Source organism: Pan troglodytes, chromosome 1, assembly GCF_028858775.2.
Source record: "Pan troglodytes isolate AG18354 chromosome 1, NHGRI_mPanTro3-v2.0_pri, whole genome shotgun sequence".
In the NCBI taxonomy this organism is placed as follows: domain Eukaryota; kingdom Metazoa; phylum Chordata; class Mammalia; order Primates; family Hominidae; genus Pan; species Pan troglodytes.
Genome location: NC_072398.2, coordinates 3,129,615 through 3,151,170, shown reverse-complemented (window position 1 = coordinate 3,151,170; position 21,556 = coordinate 3,129,615). Strand labels below are relative to the sequence as shown.

General features: G+C 43.5%; 1 protein-coding gene across 13 annotated transcripts in view; it reads right to left on the bottom strand.

Moving 5' to 3' along the window:
* SMYD3 (SET and MYND domain containing 3) overlaps window positions 1-21,556 on the bottom strand; it is a 757,166-nt gene that overhangs the window by 229,841 nt on the left and 505,769 nt on the right. The window contains exon 1 of one of the 13 annotated variants that reach the window (XM_054661018.2): window positions 4,965-10,309. The exons of the other annotated variants lie outside the window; for them this stretch is intronic. The gene's annotated coding sequence lies outside the window, so the exon portion shown is untranslated. Of the gene's footprint in view, window positions 1-4,964; window positions 10,310-21,556 lie in introns of those variants that run through there. 13 annotated transcript variants of the gene reach the window in all.

Genomic DNA, 21,556 nt, shown 5'->3' with positions numbered 1-21,556 from the left:
CCACCTGAAGACGGGGGCAGAGACTGGGGTGATGCAGGTACAAGCAGGGAACACCAAGGACAGCCTGCTGCCAGCAGGAGCTACGGGAGAGAAACGGAACAGTCTGCCTCAGAAGGAACTCACCCTGCCCACACGCCCTGATTTCAGACCTTTACCCTCCAGAATTGTGAAAAAAATTTTGTTGTTTTAAGCCACCCTGTTTGTGGTATGTCACCATGGCAGTTTTAAGAATCGAATACAGCATCCCAATTCAGACTTAAAAAACGCAAGATGACCAAACCCAGCCCCGGCAGCCAGATGGTCTCTAATTCCAATGCTCACTATTCAGTGGGCAGTCACATTTCTGTCAAAAACAAAAATGCAGTTACAAAACATTTTCTGGCTAAACAATGCATTCTCCTGGATCTCACACATCAGCAGAATTATCTTCCAGATCCCAGGGGTGAGAAGTGCAGCTTCTGCGTCAGACACCAGTCTAGTGGACATCGCACGCTAGCCCTGCCACTCGCCAGCTGTGAGGCTTTGGGAGCTCTGTGCCTCAGTCTCCTCCATCTATAAGTGGGAATGATAGTGAAGTCGGCCTCACAGATGAGGATGCAGGGCACACTGGGAAGCCTGCTGAATTACAACGAGGGGGAGAACTCAGCAACCCAAGCGGCATGATCTCTATCACAGGCTGCAGCACTGGATTTTACCTCACTGTGCATGATTTTTCATTTGCTTTACTGTGAACTCACCTAGGACGGGGTCCAGGCCTTGGTCACTTTTGCTCTCCTTGCACATGTGTGGCAGGTAGTCAGACATGCCTCGGGAATGAAGGCAGGAATGTACTTCATCGACTCCACTCCTGTGATGTGAGATCCCTGAGGGCAGGACCCAAGTCCTACATCAACCCTAGAGCCCAGCACCAGGTAAGAGGCCACACAGAGGGCAACGAAGTCATTGTGTTGGAGGGACGTCTGTAGATGTATTGCTCAACTCTGCCAAGCTAGCATGGGAGCAGGAATTAAATGCTTCATTCCAGTTTCAAGGTCTGAGTTTGTCTGTTTCCTTTCTGCTTATCACACACATGACATGTAGAACAAATTAGGGTGATGCTTCCTCACTGAGGATTTTTGGGAAACCTATTAAACCAAGGTGGAAAAAATAATTCAAGAACATGACAAATGCAGCTGTCAGTAATTCTGCAACAGGCAGCAAATGCTGAGAAATGCACTTATTCTCTATGGCTGCCGACATTGACTGGAAAGCTGCTTTGCAGTCTGGGAAACAAATCCCTACTCCAGACTGTATGATATGGATTCTGTCTCACTGGATTGGCACTGTCTAGACTAGCAGTCAATAAACTACAGCCCATGGTACCTCGGCCACTGTTTTTGTAAATCAAGTTTTGTTGGTACTCGTCCCTGCCTTTCCAGTTATGTATTGCTTATGGCTGCTTTTGAGCTACAAGGCAGAGTAAAGCAGTTCTAAGAAAGACGGTATAGCCCAGAAAGCCTAAATCATTCACTATCTGACCCTTTAGAGAGAGGTCTGTTGATCCCTAACTTGGAGTATCCCACTGTGATTACACTTAAAATTAAGCTTGAAGAGGACAGAAACCTTGTTTATCTGGGTCAGACCTATCTAGACGATGACCTACCTGATTTATAGTAGGTGCTCAATAAATCTGCAAAGAATAAACATGAGGCCAAATAAATATTGAGGTTTTAGGACAGGTAGTGCCAACAGCACACAGTGCTAAGGGGATGCCTGCTGGGCTAGACCACTGTCCCGAAGCTCTGCCCTTTTTGAGAGGATGAGGATCTGCCACTGTTGGGTGTCCCTTGGTTAACTAGCTACCTGAGAGCCCTCTGGGAGCCCTGGGCTGCACAGACAACCAGGACATCTTCATTTTAAGAATTCAATAGCATTGAGCTGTCAGGACAGATTAAACCTAACTAAGAAGAACCTTTCAGAATCCTTCTTCTATGTATATACATTTACATTAGAAATGTTTTAAAGGAATAAACACTTGCAAAGCAGTTTAAATTTAAAGGTTCCCTTATACAACTGAACCCAAAACAGCTGTCAGAAACCAAACATTTATAAATACAAATGCTCAAGGTACCAAGTGAAAAAAAGATTTTTAGATCTAAAAGAAAAAGTCCAATCTATCCTGCCATAACAAAAGCAAAGAAGGAAACAGAAAAGCCAGACTTTCCGAGAATGATCCTTTAATGTTAATACTGAAAGCATGTGTAAGTTCTGGCTCCAATAAAGTTGTTTATGGTTAGAGTTAAGTAAGAAGGGGTCCTTTAACTTGGGAAACGATTACATAGAACTTGTTGCAGAAAGGAAGAATTCCATACTATTTCTCTTTTTCTATTTTGTCCTCTGAAAGAACTGTTGCTTCCATGCATCAGGTCTTCAAACCAGGCTTGGGCAGGCGAGTCTCCCAGCCCTCCCTCCAGCCTGGCTCTGGGTGCAGACCCACGGTCATGGGGACCTGGAACATGTGGGGCCTTCTTTTAGGAGGGTTTGTGGAACTGTAGCTCTTTACATAACCCAGAGATATTCTCCCTTTACATTTTTTGGGTAATGCTCAATTCCATCTTTAAAGAGGTGGAAGTTTTAATAACACAGCTGGAATAGAATCACATTTCGAGTTTTTGAGACAGGATCTTGTTCTGTCACCCAGGCTGGAGTGCGGTAGCATGATCACAGCTCATTGCAGCCTCCACCTCCTGGGCTTAAGTGATCCTCTGGTCTCAGCCTCTGGAGTAACTGGGACCAGCATGCGCCACTGCAGCTGGCTAATAGTTTTTGTAGAGATGAAGTCTCACTATGTTGCCCAGGCTGGTCTCAAACTCCTGGGTTCAAACAAGTGTCCTACCTGGGCTTCCCAAAGTGCTGGGATTACAGATGTCAGCCACTACATCTGTCCCACATTTATATTTAAATAGAAGTAGCATCCTATAGTCTCAATTTCTGATCAAATGTGAAACAATCAAAATGTCAGTCTGAGAGTTGATCTAATATAATAGTAAAGGCTCACTTATAGGCTAAATACTTTCATCAAATAAATCTTAAAGTAACATTTTCTAATTCAGGTTTTGTTTTGTTTTTTACTAATCCCCTTCTAAACCCACTTAATTTGTATTTAATTCATATTCCCAATAATAAAATCAAGGAACTACGGAAACATTGCATATTCCACTAAACTGTGTTTACAATATTAACAAAATCTATTTACTCCATAGAATAAGCAAAAACTCAGACAAGAATTGACTCACTGGGTTCGCTTTGAGGACTGTTATATTCCATTTAGAGGTAGGATTTCCTTATTTCTTTCGTAGCCACACCTTTGGAGATGTGGCCAAGCATTCTTTACACGAAACAAGAAACACTTGCAAAGCGGTTCAAATTCAAAGGTTCCCTTATACAGTTGAATCCAAGACTGCTGTCAGAAACCAAACATTTATCAACACAAATGCTCAAGGTACTGAGTGGAAAAAAGGTTCTTAGATCTAAAAAGTCCAATCTACCCTTCCATAGAAAGGAGCTGGGGCTCTGCATGATGGTAGATGACTTCCAACGTGATCTTTCCCCCCATGCTACCAGCTGAGAAGAGCTCATACTGAAGGTCTCACAGAGACAAGATGCCTCATCTCCCTAGCCTTATTTTGTGGCAGCTTTCGGGACATTGTTTTCAGTTATAACTTTTCAGACTCTTTCACCCCATGGGGGTTGTGTTCCCATATTAGAATTAGTATAAATGCATTTTCATCAAAAGGAAAGAAAATAGAAAAAGAAAATTAATGACTAGTTACAGCAAATTCTTTATTTCCCCTAAAAACTAGACACATCAAAATGCTGCTTCTTTATCCAAATTCTTCACCATATTGAAATCATGAAATGAAACGACAACCAGCTTTCATGACCAGCTAAGAAACGCATTTGATGAGATCAAAAGTCCAGCACGTGGCCCCCTGGGACCCACGACCAGATGCCCATGGCAGATTTTTAAATTGTTTGACTTTTCTTCTTAAAAATCTACGTTTTGTTTTGCTCTTGTTCATTTCAAACCTCCTGTGTGGGAGTGTTAATAAAATCTAACATCTGTAAATTTCTCATATTGGTTTGATGAATCCTTGCTCAAACATTCTCCTTTATTCTGGCTCTAAATGATGTGATCTCAGCAATCTCCTGAAAGTATCCAAAGATTAAGACAAAGATTTAAAAGCCCCATTGAAACCACAAACAAAAAGCCCCTGAACACCTCAAGACTGAGTCTCCCAACACAGGCTATGATGGAATCGTTTCGGTTTCAAGGAATCAGTAGCAAGAAGAACAGTCAGCTCCTGCTGAGAAAGGGCCAGGAGGAAGAGTGTAATGAGGGAGAGAATAAAGGTATGCTTCAGCTTAAAACTAATCATATTCTAGGTCAATTAGAATGCAACATTTCCAAAACCTTAAATGTGTATTTCATTTGAGTAAACTCAATCAAGTCTACTCTTTTTTTTTTTTTTTTAAATGGAGTTTCGCTCTTGTTGCCCAGGCTGGAGTGCAATGGCGCAGTCTCGGCTCACTGCAACCTCTGCCTTCTGGGTTCAGGCGATTCTCCTGCCTCAGCCTCCCAAGTAGCTGGGATTACAGGCGCCTGCCACCACGCCCGGGTAATTTTTGCATTTTTAGAAACAGGGTTTCACCATGTTACCCAGGCTGGTCTCAAACTCCTGACCTCAGGTGATCCGTCTGCCTTGGCCTGCCCATGTGCTGGGATTACAGGCATAAGCTACTGCACCCAGCCCAACCCTACTCTCATCTCAGGATTCAATGGACAAAACTGCTTTCTAGTTCAAAAAGAAAAAGTATGTCATCAGGAACAAAGTCCATCAACTTCACAACCATGCAGCACAAATCTATTTGTGCCTGCGCCCGCAGAAGCACCTCCCCTCCTGTGCAAGGGCGTGTGCACTCACCTGGGCCCTGGATCCCGCCGTCCCTCTTCATCTAGGACAGGAGCTCTCCAGCTTGAGTGTGCGTGAGAATCACCCAGAAGGCTCATTGAAACACAGGCTGCTGGGCTCCAAACCCAGAGTTTCTAATTGAGTAATCTGAAGTAAGGACTGGTAATTTACTTTGCTAACAATTTCCAGGTGATGTTTTATGATCCCAGAGCAGACTCTGAGAACAACTAATCTAAGACCTGCTACACTGATTATCCTCTCATCCTACATTTTTGAGTCTCTCCTTTCATATTGCTTCTTTCCCTAAGCATATAAACATGTTCAAATTTGTCATCTTAAAACATAAACAAAAGTCTCCCTGACCTCCCTGGGAATGCAGTGTATTTCTCTTTCCTTCTGTACACATGTAGGTTCTTAAGAGAATGTTCTCCATACACCACTTCCATCCGACTTCTCCTTGCTCTGTAATCTATTTGCCCTCTCAACTCTGCTGAATGTGCACATCTCACGACCCCACATGAACTTAACAGTTTCCAGGCCAATGGATACTTCTTAAGTCCCTGTTTGACTCTCTGCCTTACCTACCATCGCTCACCTGACCACACAGCATTCCCTCCTCCCTTGGATTTTATAACCTCTCCCTATCCTGGATCTCCTACCACCTCCTTCACTGCCTCCCTTTTGGTCTCCCGTCCTGGAATATCTGCTTTTCACCATCCCTATAAGTACTGGGGATCCCTTGGGACCTGTCCTTGGCTCTCATCTTCTGATGCCATACATTTTGCCTGAGAGTTCTCATCCATGCCTGTCTTTCACCTATAATCTATATCCTAATGGCTCTCAAATCTGGACTTCTCTCCTAAACTTCAACTACATAGAATGATCATCAATCAGACAATTCTATTTGTCCAACAGGCATCTCAAAGTTATCAATACTTAAAAGTGAACCCATTAATTTCTACCTTGTTCCTGTTCCCCTTCCTTTATTTTTTACCTAACAAAATGGCTCCTCCAACTGCTCACTCATGCAAACCACCTTTATGTCCTTAAGGAAAAACATGTCCTTACGTCTCAAGCACAATCACAATTAAGAGGTGGGTCCAATCCACCTCTTAACTCTGTCTCAAATCTGCTCCCTTATTCCCGTCTCCAAGACTGTTGCTCCAACTTGGGTCAACATCATAATACTTGGTTCTTCCCTTTCTTAACTGCATTTCTAGTCACCTCCTTCTCATATTTTAAGCTACAATAACACCAAAAACTAGTTAATGATATCTTTGAATGTGGCATGCTCTCTTACAACGGAAAACTTCTATATATTTTATTCCCTCTGCTTGGAAAATTATTAAAATCCCTGCACCAACATGTTCTTTCCAAAACCTTCCCAAATATTCTTGACTTTGGACTCCTTTCTGGCTCTCATTCCACTTGAAACCTGCCTCCATTACAGCAATTACCTGTTTCCAAGCCTAACACTGCGCCATTCAAAGGTAAATCCTTGAATTCCTAGTGCTGATAATACCTGGCTCAAAATAGGAGCCCTACTAAAAAGTACTTTTATACAACATACATCAGTGATTCTGAACAAGGAAACACACTCCCCTGGCAGTAGAGTAAGCGAGTCTACCAAACATTTTAGGATCGTTTTTAGCGTTTAATTCTCCTCCTACAGAATTTTAGATAACTAACATCACATTTATTTCATCTCAACTTTAACATGTTTCATCTCTTGTTTACTTCGTTTCTTCAAGGAACTGAAAGAGGACCCACTGAAATTCAGTTTGGGGATGTTAGGAACCTGTTGGAAGATTTTCTGGAGAAGTTTTCTCATTACAACAGTGTTTCTTTTCTAGTCATTAGAAGAATGAAGGGAGCTGAGGGAAGCAGATACTTGAGAGTTTTACATTTTCTGTACCTCAGTTTGTTCTCTACCATTTCAATAAAAGACAGCTACTCCCAAATACATTTTTGCTGTATGCAACTGTGCTGTTATTCCTGTAGCTGGTCCAAGTTTTATAGATTACTCACACAGCCCCCTAGTGAGCCCAGCTGCTTTTATACTATTATGATGCCATAAACAAAATTACATAACATTTTAAGGCCAGTAATAAATGCCTCAACTAGCTGACTGGAACATGTAGCATTTGGGCATTTTCACGGTCTTCAGTGACGGTTTTACTGCCCTGAAAAGCCCACCCTGTACGTTATCAAAGAACAGGAAGTCTCCATGTCTCCACTCTCGGTTGTTCCAGCCTAAAGGTGACCCACCCACGCCCACATGCAAGGCTGGCAAGAACGGGTCATCATCAAAGAGAATATGCTAAGTGCATTGAAACAGGCTGTATACAACCTTCATCAAGCTTCAAGTAGTTAAAATCGTGCCTTACAAGTATTTTTAAAGAAAACTGGTAGAGGTGGATACAGCAAATAAACATGTATTTGAAAATCCAGAGACAAATATAAGTAAAACTTGATGAACGTATTTGCATTTTATGTAAATGTCAATGTACATGTTGTGGAACAACTTGGCTCCCTGCTGGAGAGCATACCTCATTTTAAATGAGTCACCACTTGCGGATGAATAGGAAAACGCTGACAGATCCATGCGAGATAAAACGGATCACAGCAGTCTTGGAATCAACACACTTTTATGATGAAACCAACTCATATTCATGCCTCCAAACACAGCTTAGGCTTGAAACCAAGTTGCAGAACGTCCAAAAATTCTTGAAGAATCCAGATGTTCCCATAATCAGCCACTGATCAATTTCCCAGGAGAAAAGGACTTAAACAAGGATGGGAAATTCTAAGATGTTTAATACCCAGAGGATATCTGCACCCAGAGAAATGTCACACTCAGACCACAGGAAGCTATAGCTCTGCTGTTGACTGATGTAGTCAGATGTCTAGAATTTTATGCCAGCCTCTCCCCCCCACACACCATTACTGTTTTGAGATAAATTAGCAAACACCAAAAATTAGAGGTAAAAAAGATCTAAAAAAAAACAATTGAAACGAACTAAAGAAGCCAGAGCCAGGGAGGTTTAACAATCATTAGTAACAGGTGATATCCACTGAAACTTTTCCATGTTCTTCCAGCTTCACGCTAAGAACTTCACGTTTTCTTAACTTATTCCTCACAACGATTTTTAATTTAAATTGATTATTCCCACTTTATAAATATGAAAACTAAGACTTAGCAATATTAAGAGATTTACCCAAGGCACACGACTTATCAACAGTGGAGACGGAATTTGAACTCAGTCTTTCTGATTCCAAAGTCCCGGCACTTAAGCACCACACTGGAGCCTGAAGCAAAGGCTCATGTGTGACCCCAGTCTTAAACATCTGAGGGTTTGTAACGTGGAAGACAGAACAGCTTCGTTGTATTCTAAAGCAGGAGTTCTCCAAACCTGTTTGTACTGGAGAATCATCTCTGAAACTTAAAAAGAAAAAAGAAAATCCAGTTTCTACAGTCCCACTCACAGACTCTGCTTCAGCGGATCCGGCATGGAGGCCAGAAAACTGTATTTTTATAACGCTCTGCTGGGTTTGAGAATCACCGCTCCATACCTCAGAACTAGAATAAACGCAGAGGAATCACTAGGAGGCAGGTTTGGCTTTACGTTATTAAACAGACAAACCAAACCAAACACACACACACACACCGCCACCCACACACCAGTCCTAACCACAGGGCTACACAAGCCTCCCCTGCCCAGTCCTAACCAACAGAGCTTCCCAAATGGAGCTGTAGCTGCCTGCTCAAGTGCCACGATATAATGGAGACAACCCAGTCTCTGGAAACAGAGGCTGCCATTTCCAGTTCTGATTCAGCCATTCTCAGGTGTGTAGCTCTGGTCAAGTTATTTTCTCTGAGTCTCAGTTTGCTCAACTGGAAATTGTTGGAGAACACTTACCTCAAAGAATTGTTAAGAATTAGAGACAATTAGGTAAAATTCAAAGAACCGTGGCTGATGTGGCTGATGGTGCTCATAAGCAAACGGCACCTGCCCACTTGAAATGTAACCATCTTCTTCTATAGCTTCTGTAGCTTCTGTAGCGAGCCTCTGCATGTGGACAGCGTGGGCCGCCTCTGCAGCACCCTTCCCCTTATTCCCACCATTGTCCCACCCACTGACATGGCCACGTCCTATTGGCTTCAAGCCCAGATTTTAGCAATGGGCTCTGATTGGCCTAATCCAATCAGCCCACACCTGGCCCCCTTGCCACAGCCATAGGCAGGGACCAGAGCCCAGGCCAATCAGCAAATGGTGTTCCTCTGGCAGAGAACGGCTTGGGAGGAGGCTGAGCATGTGTCCAAAATTGGGCCAATCAGAGTGAACTCAAAGACTTTTTTTGACAGTAGGAGGAAAGGGAGTATCTCCTCTTCCAGAATGTATGACACGTCAGCCTAAGAGCTGACACTCAGCAGCCATTCTGCTACCAAGAGCCTTTATCAAACTATGTCTGAAGCCTGGGCTATCTCCATATATTTGAGATCTGTGAACCAATAAATTCCCCATATCATATTATTTAAGCCTTGAGGTTGTTTTTCTATGGCCAAGGCTGGACACATTGTAACTTATCCAGAATCCCCTGGCTGGGAGTGGTGAGATGTAACCACTTAGATCATTTCTAACTTCATGATTCCATGACTTCTTAGACTTTATCCAATTAATACCTGTCTTCACATTTATAACACTTCTGATGACTGGTTTCTGCAGCCTGGAACATCCTGTCCCCCTTTCTCTTCTTAAGAAATCCTGCTCACCTTTTAGGACCCAACTGAAATGGTTCCACTGCTGCAAGATCTTTGAAGAGGAGTCAGTTAATCCATCTTCCTGTGCACTCCCCCAGTACTTGACCATTTCCTCTCTTATCCTTAATTTCATTGTGTACTTTTCTCACTCCTATCTTCACCTAAGTTTAGGCTGTGTGCACCTTGAAGACAACACCCCCTTCCCTAGGCATTACTTGTTAACAGGCCAACTGTGCAGCAAAGTAGCACAAATCCAGCTTGCTGCACATGTCCAATGCCTAAGATGAGGCTGGGCCCGCAGCAGGCTTGCAAGAAACAACCACTCATTCATTCAATGCCACATGAGTGGTTAACTGGATACAAAGGAGAAGCAAACACAACAAAGGCTTCTGCCTTAGCCTTCCAGGTGTCCTACCTTGTACCTTGAAGGGATTAGAGAGAAAAACATTCTGTATCTTGCACTGCTGATTTCCAATGACAAGTGGGGCTTCCCCCCTCCCACAGAGGATTACAGGCCAACTTGGGTATGGTAGGGTTTTGGGGACTGGAGGTGGTTTAGAGTTTTTTCCAATCTTATTAAACTTACTCAGAGCTTAACATCTATTAATGAAATTACGTTTTCTATAATAAAAGTAGAGACTCAAATCCTATAGATGCCCTGACCTTAAGATATAAAAATTCAATTTTAAAAAATATTACACATACCAAATACAAAAGCTCTATTCTGTGACCTCTTCTCTAACACCGACAACTGTAAATTTAATATCATCCTATGTTACCTGAGGTAGTTGGAAGGTGTTTCTTCTACGTCTGTTGTATCTAGCTTTTTCTTTTCAGATTTTATTATTTATTTATTTTTGAGACAGGGCCTCAGTCTGTGGCTCCCAAGCTGGAGTGCAGTGGTGTGATCATGGCTCACTGCAACCTTGACTTCCTGGGCTAAAGTGATCCTCCTGCCTCATCCTCCCGAGTAGCTGGGACCACAGGGATGTAGCTGGGACTACAGGCCTGCACCACCACACCTGGACAATTTTTTATTTTTTGTAAAGACAGGGTCTCGCTATGTTGCCCAGGTTAGTCTCAAACTCCTGGGCTCAAGCAATCCTCCCGCCTGGGCATCCCAAAGTGCTGGGATTATAGGCATGAGCCACCATGCCTGGCCAGCTTTTTCTTTAAGTGAGAAAAATGGTGAGAGAGAACTGTCTCCTCCTCCTACTCCTACTTCCTTTTGGTCACACAGCTATCTCGACCTTGAATAAAATTTCTGGATCTGACATGGTTTCAGTGGCTGCAATGAGAAAGGAAGTATACAGCACAAACTAGGAGTAGATTTGTTATTCATACTCCAACACCTGATTACCTTCTCAAAAACCAGGGTATTTCCTGCAACCCAGATTCCTCATTGACAGGAATCATCTCGGTCTGAAGGAAGGGATCAGGAGCCAAGAAATAAGAGTGGCCTCTAGAAGCTGGAAAAGGCGAGGAAGCAGATTCTCCCCAGAGTGTCCAGAAGGAGCCGGCCCTGCCAACAATCTTGAATTTTGGTCCAGTGGGACTCATGTCAGACTTCGGACCTACAGAGCTGTAAGATAACACATGTGTGGTTTTTAAAGCCACTGATTTGTGGTAATTTGTTATGACAGAAACAGAAGGTGAGTGCACTGACTTCCCTGTACCAGTGACCACTAACTGGCATCTACACTAGTCCCTTTCCAAACAGTAGTGCTGTTTAAAAAAAATTGTTATGTTTATCAACATAAAGCATCATAAGAAGTCACAATCGTAAGTTGAAGTCAATTAGAAAAAAGAAAATTTTAACAATTACCAAAGATCCAAACAAGAAAAATTCAGTATCAAACATTCCTCTTATATTCACAAAAGAGACCTGAATACACACATGCTTTAACTAACATGATTTCTTTCCTATATGTGGAAAAAATGCACTTATTCATTAATTCAACACATAATTTACAGAGCCTCTCCCACCTGCCAGGCACTGTGAAGAATCCTGAGGGTTTCCTGCCATCTATCTGAGCCAGCGCAGGTGTGGAAAAAAATTTTCACATTAGTTGATTAACGGTAAAATAGGAAAAAGGAATAGAGCCACAGCTTAAAAGTTATGTCGTTATAGACAGAGATACTGGCAGAGAACTAAGCCACGTGCATTTGTTATCTGTTTCTGAGCAGCTTAAAGCAACCAGCTAAATCACTTCACACAGTTCTGAGGGTCAGGAATCCAGGAGTGTCTTAGCTGCAACGGTTCCGCCTCAGGGTGTTTCAGGAGGTTGCAGTCAAACTGTCAGCCGGAGCCACAGTCAACTCAAAGATGGACAAAGGCTGGGGCATCTAAGCTCACTCCTGTGGTTGCTGGGGAACCTCAGTCACTCCCCGGCTGTTTGCCAGGGGCTTGGGTTACTTGCCAGGAGGGCTTCCCCTTAGAGCTGCTACAAGAAGGCAGGTGGCTTCTTCCCAAGTGACCCGAGAGAGAGATTCTGACCAAAACAGAAGCCAATGTGTTTTACAACTGAACCCCAGAAACGGCCTGCCATCATTTCTATCATATTCTATTGGTCACACACACGAACTTACAGCTGAACCTCAGAAACGGCCTGCCATCATTTCTATCATATTCTATTGGCCACACACACCAACTTACAACTGAACCTCAGAAACGGCCTGCCATCATTTCTATCATATTCTATTGGTCACACACACCAACTGTGATGCAGTGTGGGAGGGGAGTGCCCATGGGTGTGAACCTCGGGATGCAAGAATCATTGGGATCAGGTTGAAGCCTGACTACCACACCATGTTCTTCCAAAACATTTCAACAAAGGAGCCATGTAGTAAAATCAGCATGGTTCTAGAATGGCCGTCATGGGGCCTGGAGTAGCCATGGATCGGCCACTTCTAGAATGGCGGTCATGGGGCCTGGAGTGGTCATGGATCGGCCACTTCTAGAATGGCGGTCGTGGGGCCTGGAGTGGTCATGGATCGGCCACTTCTAGAATGGCGGTCGTGGGGCCTGGAGTGGTCATGGATCGGCCACTTCTAGAATGGCGGTCGTGGGGCCTGGAGTGGCCATGGATCGGCCACTTCTAGAATGGCGGTCGTGGGGCCTGGAGTGGTCATGGATCGGCCACTTCTAGAATGGCGGTCGTGGGGCCTGGAGTGGTCATGGATCGGCCACTTCTAGAATGGCGGTCGTGGGGCCTGGAGTGGTCATGGATCGGCCACTTCTAGAATGGCGGTCGTGGGGCCTGGAGTGGCCATGGATCGGCCACTTCTAGAATGGCGGTCATGGGGCCTGGAGTGGTCATGGATCGGCCACTTCTAGAATGGCGGTCGTGGGGCCTGGAGTGGTCATGGATCGGCTACTCTACAATCTATCAAGGCCTCGGTTTCCAAAGCCGCAAAATGACAATGGAGTCCCATCTATTAATAAAATATTGGGAGGTAGAAGGGCTGCTGCTTCTGCACTCAGCGTTTACTGGGTGTTCATCATGTTCCAGACACTGTTTGAAGCGTTACACCCTTATTAACTCACTTTCTTCTCATTATAACCCTCTGAGGTGGTTACAATGTTCACTGCTGTGTAAGAGCTGAGAAGACTGAAGCAAAGAGAGTTCATCCATTTGCCAAAGCCTCACCATTAGTAAGAGGTAGTCAGGATTCGAACCTAAGTGGTTTGGCATCTAAGTCCACATTATAACCCACTGTACTCTCTAACAGAGGGTATGGAAATGATGCAAGTCAGTAAACTATAAAATCATCAGCAATACTAAACTTTAAAAGAAGAAACCACGTTTAAAAAATTGGTTAAAAAATAGGAGCCAAGCATGGTGGTGCTCACCTATAATTGCAGCTACTAGAGAGGCTGAGGTGGGAGGATCACTTGAGCCCACGAGTTCAAGACCAGGTTAGGCAACATAGCAAGACCTTGTCTCAAAAAAAAAAAAAAGATAGATAGATAGATAGATAGATAGATAGACAGACAGACAGATAGATATAGATTCCATTTACATGAGGGACCTAGAGTGGTCAAACTTATAAAGACAGAGGGATGGATGCCAGGGCTGGGGGAATAGGGAATGGAGAGTTAAAATTTAATGGGCATAGAATTTTAGTTTGAGATATTGAAAAAGTTCTGGGGATGGATGGTGGTGATGGTTTCACAACAGTGGGAATGTATTTAATGTCACTGAACTATACACTTAAATGATTTAAATGGTCATTTTTATGTTAGGTATATCTTACCACCATAAAAAGAAGACATTAAACTACAATATCCGATATTCCATCCAGGGGCTTCCTCAAAATGGAAAATCCCCATGGTTAATCGCTTTAGATGCTTAGAAAATCGTTCCGTTCTAAGGTGTAGGAAGAAATTCAAAAGGACTTGTCTTTTCTGGTTGGTCCATCATCGCTCTCTCAACTTCTTTTCATTGCACTTTTCATTACAGAAATAAAATAAAATGTCGGAAGAGTTTCCGTTACTCTTATCTTTCGCAAGTCACATAAGTAGCAATTTTTAATTTAAGTGCATTCCATTCCTAAAGCCAGGAAAACCTGCCCACACGAGGTGCTTCATAGCATACACATTAGGAACTCCTCTATGGTTCTCATTATTTACACCCTTCCTCGGATGTGCCCTGTGTGTTTCGAGAGTCAGAGATTGGCCCAACAAAATGAAAGCGAAGGCGTCAGCTGAGAGGGATGCGGGGCTTTAGGTAAAGGACACATGATGAGAGGCCCTGGCCGTCGGGTTACTGTTGTCCACGTGTCGGATGGCTAGAGACGCTGTGAGAGTTACTCTCTCTAGAGGTCAGCACTTTGGATGCCCTCACCCTCTGAAATAAGCATTTTCTCCCGGGACATCAAGGAGCTGGGGACTCCAAGCATTTTCCTCACCACTCTGGTCATCTCCCACATTTAGGAGGAAAGTTCTACTTCCATGAGGCCTTTGCTTACCTCATATCAGAAATAGGGGAGGGCCTTCTCATAAAATGACTTTTTATGCCTTAGTTAAGAGCATATGTTTAATTTACCACTCACTTCCCTCTCATTATCCATCTATGTGCGGATCACAGTACTAGGTGGTATGAAGTGAGACTGAGAAAGTAAGAGATGAAGAAACTTAAAAAAAAAAAGCCGTAAAAAGGACACAGGTAAAATCTAACCTTCGGCTGGGCGCAGTGGCTCACGCCTGTAATTCCAGCACTTTGGGAGGCCGAGGTGGGTGGATCACAAGGTCAAGAGATTGAGACCATCCTGGCCAACATGGTGAAACCCTGTCTCTACTAAAAATATAAAAATTAGCTGAGGGTGGTGGCATGTGCCTGTAGTCCAAGCTACCCGGGAGGTGGAGCTTGCAGTGAGCCGAGATTGCGCCACTGCACTCCAGCCTGGTGACAGAGCAAGACTCCGTCTCAAAAAAAGAAAAAGAAAATCTAACCTTCGAAAAAATGGAATGATTAAGACACATGAATAAATAAAACACCACTTACCTAGAAGTTTCTAATGTCCACTAAACAAATTGTCATGCTTGTTAAAGCTACATATCACAGGTGGCTTCATAAGCCTCAGGACAACCTGAGAAGCAGCCCTGTGTTACACGGAAGTCATGGGACTAGAGTAGAAACAACTAGGTCCAAACCCTGAATTCCGCATTAATTCATTTGTTGATTACAACGTCCACCCATATGACAAGTATTTAGCCTAAGTCTGTTTATACACCTGAGAAATGGAGAACAGTAACAAATGCCTGAGGGTGCTATAAGGATTAAACAGGTAATTTATGCCAACGTGTTTGGTAAATATTTACAGATGATACAATTATGAACTGTAGGGCTGGATGATATTTCAAGATATCAATTTGTGCTCTTCTCTTTGCATTGCCTTTCTTTTTCTCCCACAGATCAGACTCTGCTCGGTGCCTCAGGGGAGGCATGTGGCAGTAGAGAAAGCAGAAACCATCTGCAAAATCTGGGATGCAGTAGGGGGTGGGGGAGAGACTAATGCAGCCTGCAGGGCTGACGGAGCAGGGGCCTAGGCCCCAGTTCTAAGCAGGGCTGCCACCCAGAAGCACAACTTCCCCAGGAGGGGGATTTGGATAGACAGAGACACATGCAACTCCTGAGTCCTATGTGTGGCAAGGATGCATCAGAGAGCCAATAGACCTGCACAGGGGGCAGGCTAAGAGAGCCATGCCCCTAACAGCTTGGTCCTGGGGATGAGCCCAGAACCCTGAGAAGGGAGATGAAGTTTTCCACCACACCAGTGGAAAGACAATCAGCCAGAAATTGGGCAGATGTATAGAAAAAAAAAATGAAATGTTATTTTTGGCACATTAGAGTTTGGGGACTGAGTTTTATACCCATTATAATATTTAACTTCCCAACACCTAAAATCCTTCTGGCAGTTAACAATGAATGCCCAGTGGAAGAAATGTTTCTTGTTTAACTTTATAAATACTTATATAGAAGCCATCTTCTCTGACTAAAAAGACCACAGATTGTGCTGCTCTAATGAAAAGAGCATTGGCAGGGCATAAATTCTGAAATGATTTTCTATATGTTGCTAGCCACATAGAGGATGCTAAATAAAAAGCTGTTGGCTGATGGGTGACAAATTTTCCAGGGCAGCTCATAACTTCCCCAGACTCTTGCGATCAATGGCACACACCTGCCAACCAGTGGGCTGGGATTAGGGGTATAATGTGTTGTGATGAATGGACCTTTTCTCCATGCAATGCTAATGGGTTTATATAGAATAGAATTCATGATACAGGTGTTATTTTAAACACTGTGCTCTAACCACTTGAAAATTGAACAAATAGACACATACTCATTAGGCCGGGACCATATCTGTCAAGTTACCTAATGCATTCCCAGAGCCTAGAAGACTACTAGGCACAGAGTAAAACTTCAGTAACTATCTGGTGAATGTTAAGTCACAGAAGACACAATACTGCCTCTAACTTCACCTATGAAATGCAAAGTAGAGGCGTAACTCCAACAAATAAAGCCAAGCCCAGTATTTAAAAGCCCAAAACAAATCAAGTGCAACAACAGAACAAGAGCTGGCTAGCTTTCCAGTGTCCCCATCCAAACTAGGGACACCTACAGAAACACAGAAAGTTCAAAGCCTATGGGAGGGGAACGTGGGGGAGGGAGAGGGACTTATTCACCAGCCCCAGCTTTACGCTTCCTCCAGCTCCTCCTCTTCTTCAGCAAGATGCCTCTGTGCTTTCCATGAAGAAGTCAGCCCCAGAACATGACCTGCATCTCAGAGAAGTTCTGATGTACGAATTGGCACTGAGGCGACGTCGCTGGTGCGGAACACCATGGCGTCTGTGTCTAGGGTATGCGCATATGCTGCGTTTTTCCGCAGGTGCCTCGCAGTCTGCTCTGGCTCTTAGGGCTTCCGAACTCAGTTCAGGGCATGGATTTTAATTAATGAAATGAAACACTGGCCCTACAAGATGGGACACTTAATGAATTTATTTAATGATGCCAAATATGGGGAGCCCCTTTAGGGAGAGAAGCAAAAGGAACAGGAGAAAAAGATCGATTTGTTAAAAGACACTCAAAGCAACTGAGTGTTAATCTAAGACGGGGGGATGTCAACTGGGGAGTGATCCCCAGAAAATCAACTTCATTGTGAGATCAGAAGTACGAGCATCTTTCTTTCGACTGGAATTCACTGAGCGTCTACTGAGCTGCTATTTCAGCACGCTTGCTGCTGGGAGACACAGAAGACATCCTTCCTCCTCAACATGCTTTTGATAGACATTATTAAGAAGAACTATTTTTTTGGCTAGCAATGCACTTTCACCTCACATGATTTCACTTCCTTGGAGCCGTGAATCAGCAGTGGCAGGGATTATCTCCCCTGAGGAAAACCAAGACGTGGGCTGGCTGGCTGGGGTGGGGTGGTGAGAGGCAGTGCTGTGCAGGAAAGGACTTTCTCCAGGCCAGCAGGCTATGCAGTTACACAGAGGAGCAAGCCCTGCACCCACCATCATGATTCCCAACCCTTCCCCAGACCTCAGCACCTCCACCACCACCAGGGAAACAAGACACAGTCACGGCAGCTGACAGCACTTTAGGACAAAGGGGGAAGGACAAAGGCAGGAGGTGAGGATGGTCAGGGAGTGATCAGAACTGCTGGGAGAAAGAACAGCCATTGCTAAGTGTGTCTTCAAGCCCTAAACTTCCCTGGAGAGATCATAGCTTTCTCTGGCAGATGCTCAGACAAGAGGTCATGGATAGGCACTGCTCTGGCAATGCCCAGAAAAACCAACCTCTTTCTTATCCCACTGAGAGGCTGGATAATAACACAGTCTGTAGACAAGGAAATTCAATGCATGGCATTCCTCCAGGGAAAACGCTGTGCTGGACCAGGGCCAGGGCCTGCCAACACCTGTGAGCAGACAGATTCCAAAATGTACAGTCACAGGCTGGCTCCTCTGAGGCTTGGCTCACAGTGTTTCATCAAAAGAAATAAAGATAAGGAAGTATCTTCCTGCTATCAGCCCCTACTTCAGTGGCACCCCACTCATCTCTTACCCACCCTTGGGGAGGGAATGGAGATCTTTAACCCTGAGTAAAGAGTACAATGAAACTTCATTTTCTGAGCTCCCAGAGGTTTTGGAACGTGATAGCTCCTACAGAGACATGATTCTTGCTGAATAAATAATTCTAAGTCAGTGACCTGACTAGGGACTCATGTCTGAAGCACCGTTTGATTCTTCAATTTTCAATTTTTCCTCCTTTTATTTACTAGCCAATATTTCCATGTGACAACCACATGCCCATCCCATTAGGAGGGCTATTACAAAAGAAATGAAAAGTAAATATTGGTGAGGATGTAGAGAAACTGGAATCCTCGTGCATTGCTGGTGGGGATGCAAACTCCTGCAGCTGCTGTGGAAAGCAGTCTGGATGCTCCTGAAAAAGTTAAACTACCAAACCATCTAGCAATTCTGCTTCTCGGTATATGCCCAAAGCAAATGAAAGCAGCGACTCAACAGATACTTGCCCACCAATGTTCATCGGACATTATTCAATTTCCAAAAAGTGGAAACATCCCAAGGGTCCGTCATCAGATGAACAGAAAAAATGTGGTGTAGACAGAAAATAATACTTTGCCGTAAAAAGGAAAGGAATTCTAATAATCCTACGGCACGGACAAACCTTGAAGAGATTATGTTAAGTGGAAGAAGCCAGACGCAAAAGGACAAATACTGTGTGATTCCACTTACGAGAGGTTCTGAGAGTAGTCAAACTCACAGAGAGGCAAAACAGATTGGTGGTGTCCAGGGTTGAGGTGAAAGGGGAGTGGATGATTGTCGCTTCACGGGGTAGGAATTTCTCTGAGGTGATGAAAAACTTAGAAATAGATATGGTGCTCAACACTGTGGATGTAATTAATATCACTGAATTATACACTCAGAGATCATTCAAATCACAAACTTTATGTTAGATATATTTTACCACCAAAAAAAGCCCACAAAAACAACCAAACATGAAACCAAACTATAAAGAAGAAAACGAGGTGGAAATAAAAAAAAATAAGAGCTTAAGAAATAAAAGGGGAAGACTGCAAAAAGCACACAGAATAATAACATTAGCAATGCTGCCATATTAACTGCAAGTAGATAGTATTTACTCTGTGCCAGGAATTGTTTTGGGTGCTATCCATATAACCACTTGTATAACCTTCATGGGAACCCCTTGATGTAGGTTTTTATTATTATCCTCATTTTAAAGTTAATAATTCTGAAAACCAGCAAGGTTAAGTATCTTGCCCAAGATCACAGAGCAAGACGTGGCAAAGCCTAGATTTAAACCCAGAAACTCTTGACCTGGAATCTATGTTTTTAAACAACTACGCTGGTTGCCAGTATAAAAGACCTAAGAGTGAGTCAAAAAAAGAAAAAAAGAAAGAAAGAAAGAAAAAGGATTTAAGGATAGGGATGTATAAACAATTATATACTACCTAAAGCAAGAGAGAGAGAAAGAGAGATAAAGACTAATGAAACCAACATACTGCATTCTTATTTCAAAAGTCAAATATTAATTGTTGCATAAATAGTACAGGATACTACTGATCTTCTAGGCTCACCCAAGTCTCTCCCAGAAAACAAACAATAAAGCAGAAAGAGCACGGAACTCGAGGTTGTAAAATCTGGTTTTAAATCCTGGCTCAATGACTTACTTTGCTTACTTCTTCATTTAGCGACTATGCAACGAGTACCTGCTAGGCACCAGGGAACGTGCTGGCTAGTTCACTCAACGTTTTGAATCCTAGTTCCTCTTTTATAAAATTGGAATAATATACCTACCTCACAGGGTTGTTAAGAAAGCTAAATGAGATAGGCTATGACTGTTCTTGACTCCTAGTTTACACTCAGTAATGGTTGACTGAAGATGTTTTCTCTTGCCTAGTTTCTCAGAATAAAAATTCGTGATGATGATAAGATATATAAATCATGCGGCTTGGGTTTTCAATGGAGGCATTGTGACTGCCAGTCTGTAGACAAATCTACACAGCTACTCGGCTCCTTGTGCCCCACCCTCTTTCTTACCCTTAAGCTGGCAAGATGATGACACATGGCAGGGCACCGATAAGTGTCGGTTTTTTTCTGTTCTTCCCAGAAGGGGTGGGAAGAGACAACAGAAAGGAGAAAGGAAAAGGAGACAGGAGAAAAAAGGAACACGGAAGAAAAAAAAACAGAATGTGAAGATGGAGATAGGATATTGCTTCCTTCCCTTCTCTCCCACTGGGGTAGAAAGGGCTGTGGTCTGCAGGGGGCGCCCACCTTCCATTTCTCTCTAGAACGTCCCATAGCATCAACCATGCCCCTAAACCAAAAATGACACAAACCTTCTCCAGACTCTAAAAAGCCCCTTTGGACCACACAGGACTTCTCTCTGTTTCCCCCTCCCCTGGACACCACCATACACACAGTTCAATGATGACCTTTTATTTTGCATCATGGCCGAAACAGTTATTAAGGAGTTTCATTTCCAGGGCGCTCACTAATCAAGATAACAGAGACTAAAATACAAGGCCTACAAGCCTTACACTCATCACTGGTGATTCTCTGAGTTCACCTTGTCAAGTAAACTGTAAGATGCTGGAAGACAGAGAACATAACTAACAGAACATATCTATCAGTGAGTATTTGCTAAAGCCACATCTTGACTTATGACATATGGAGTGTTTGGAAACAAAAGATCACATTTCTACATTCCACGTAGATCGAAAGTCTAGCTAACTTAGAGACTGCTTTATTTTGTCCGAGTAAGGTTTTCCTTAATTTCTAAAGTTCTGTGATGGTAAGAAGAAGCCCACCAATTATCAGCCCATTTACACCACTTCACTCAAGTCTTACAAAATGAGGCCGGTGTCCTGCGCCCCTGACGAGGAGGGAAACGAGACTGATGCAAATGATACTCTAAGGCCAACAGACAGAACCATATTTAGGATCCTATCAGGCTAGCTCCAAACGCGGCCTTCGCACCTATTCACCTGAAGTTCCTTGTAATTTGTTAGTGTGAATTAAATGACATCTCGGAAAGTGTTGCTTCTGACTAGTGAGAAAGTTTTATGTCAAGAGAAGATGAATTGCTCCAAGGAGAAAAATAATGCCAGGCAAGTCCAAACACGTCTGCCTACCTACAAGTATGATTCCCACAAGCACGTCCTCCTCTTGCCAACCCATCTTCAACCTTATAGGGTGCAGATGTTTTTGAAAGTTTCTCCTTGCTCCAGGTACTATGGAAGAGACAGTGTCTGGCTTCATCCTGGAAACCATGGGGTATGTGGCATCCAT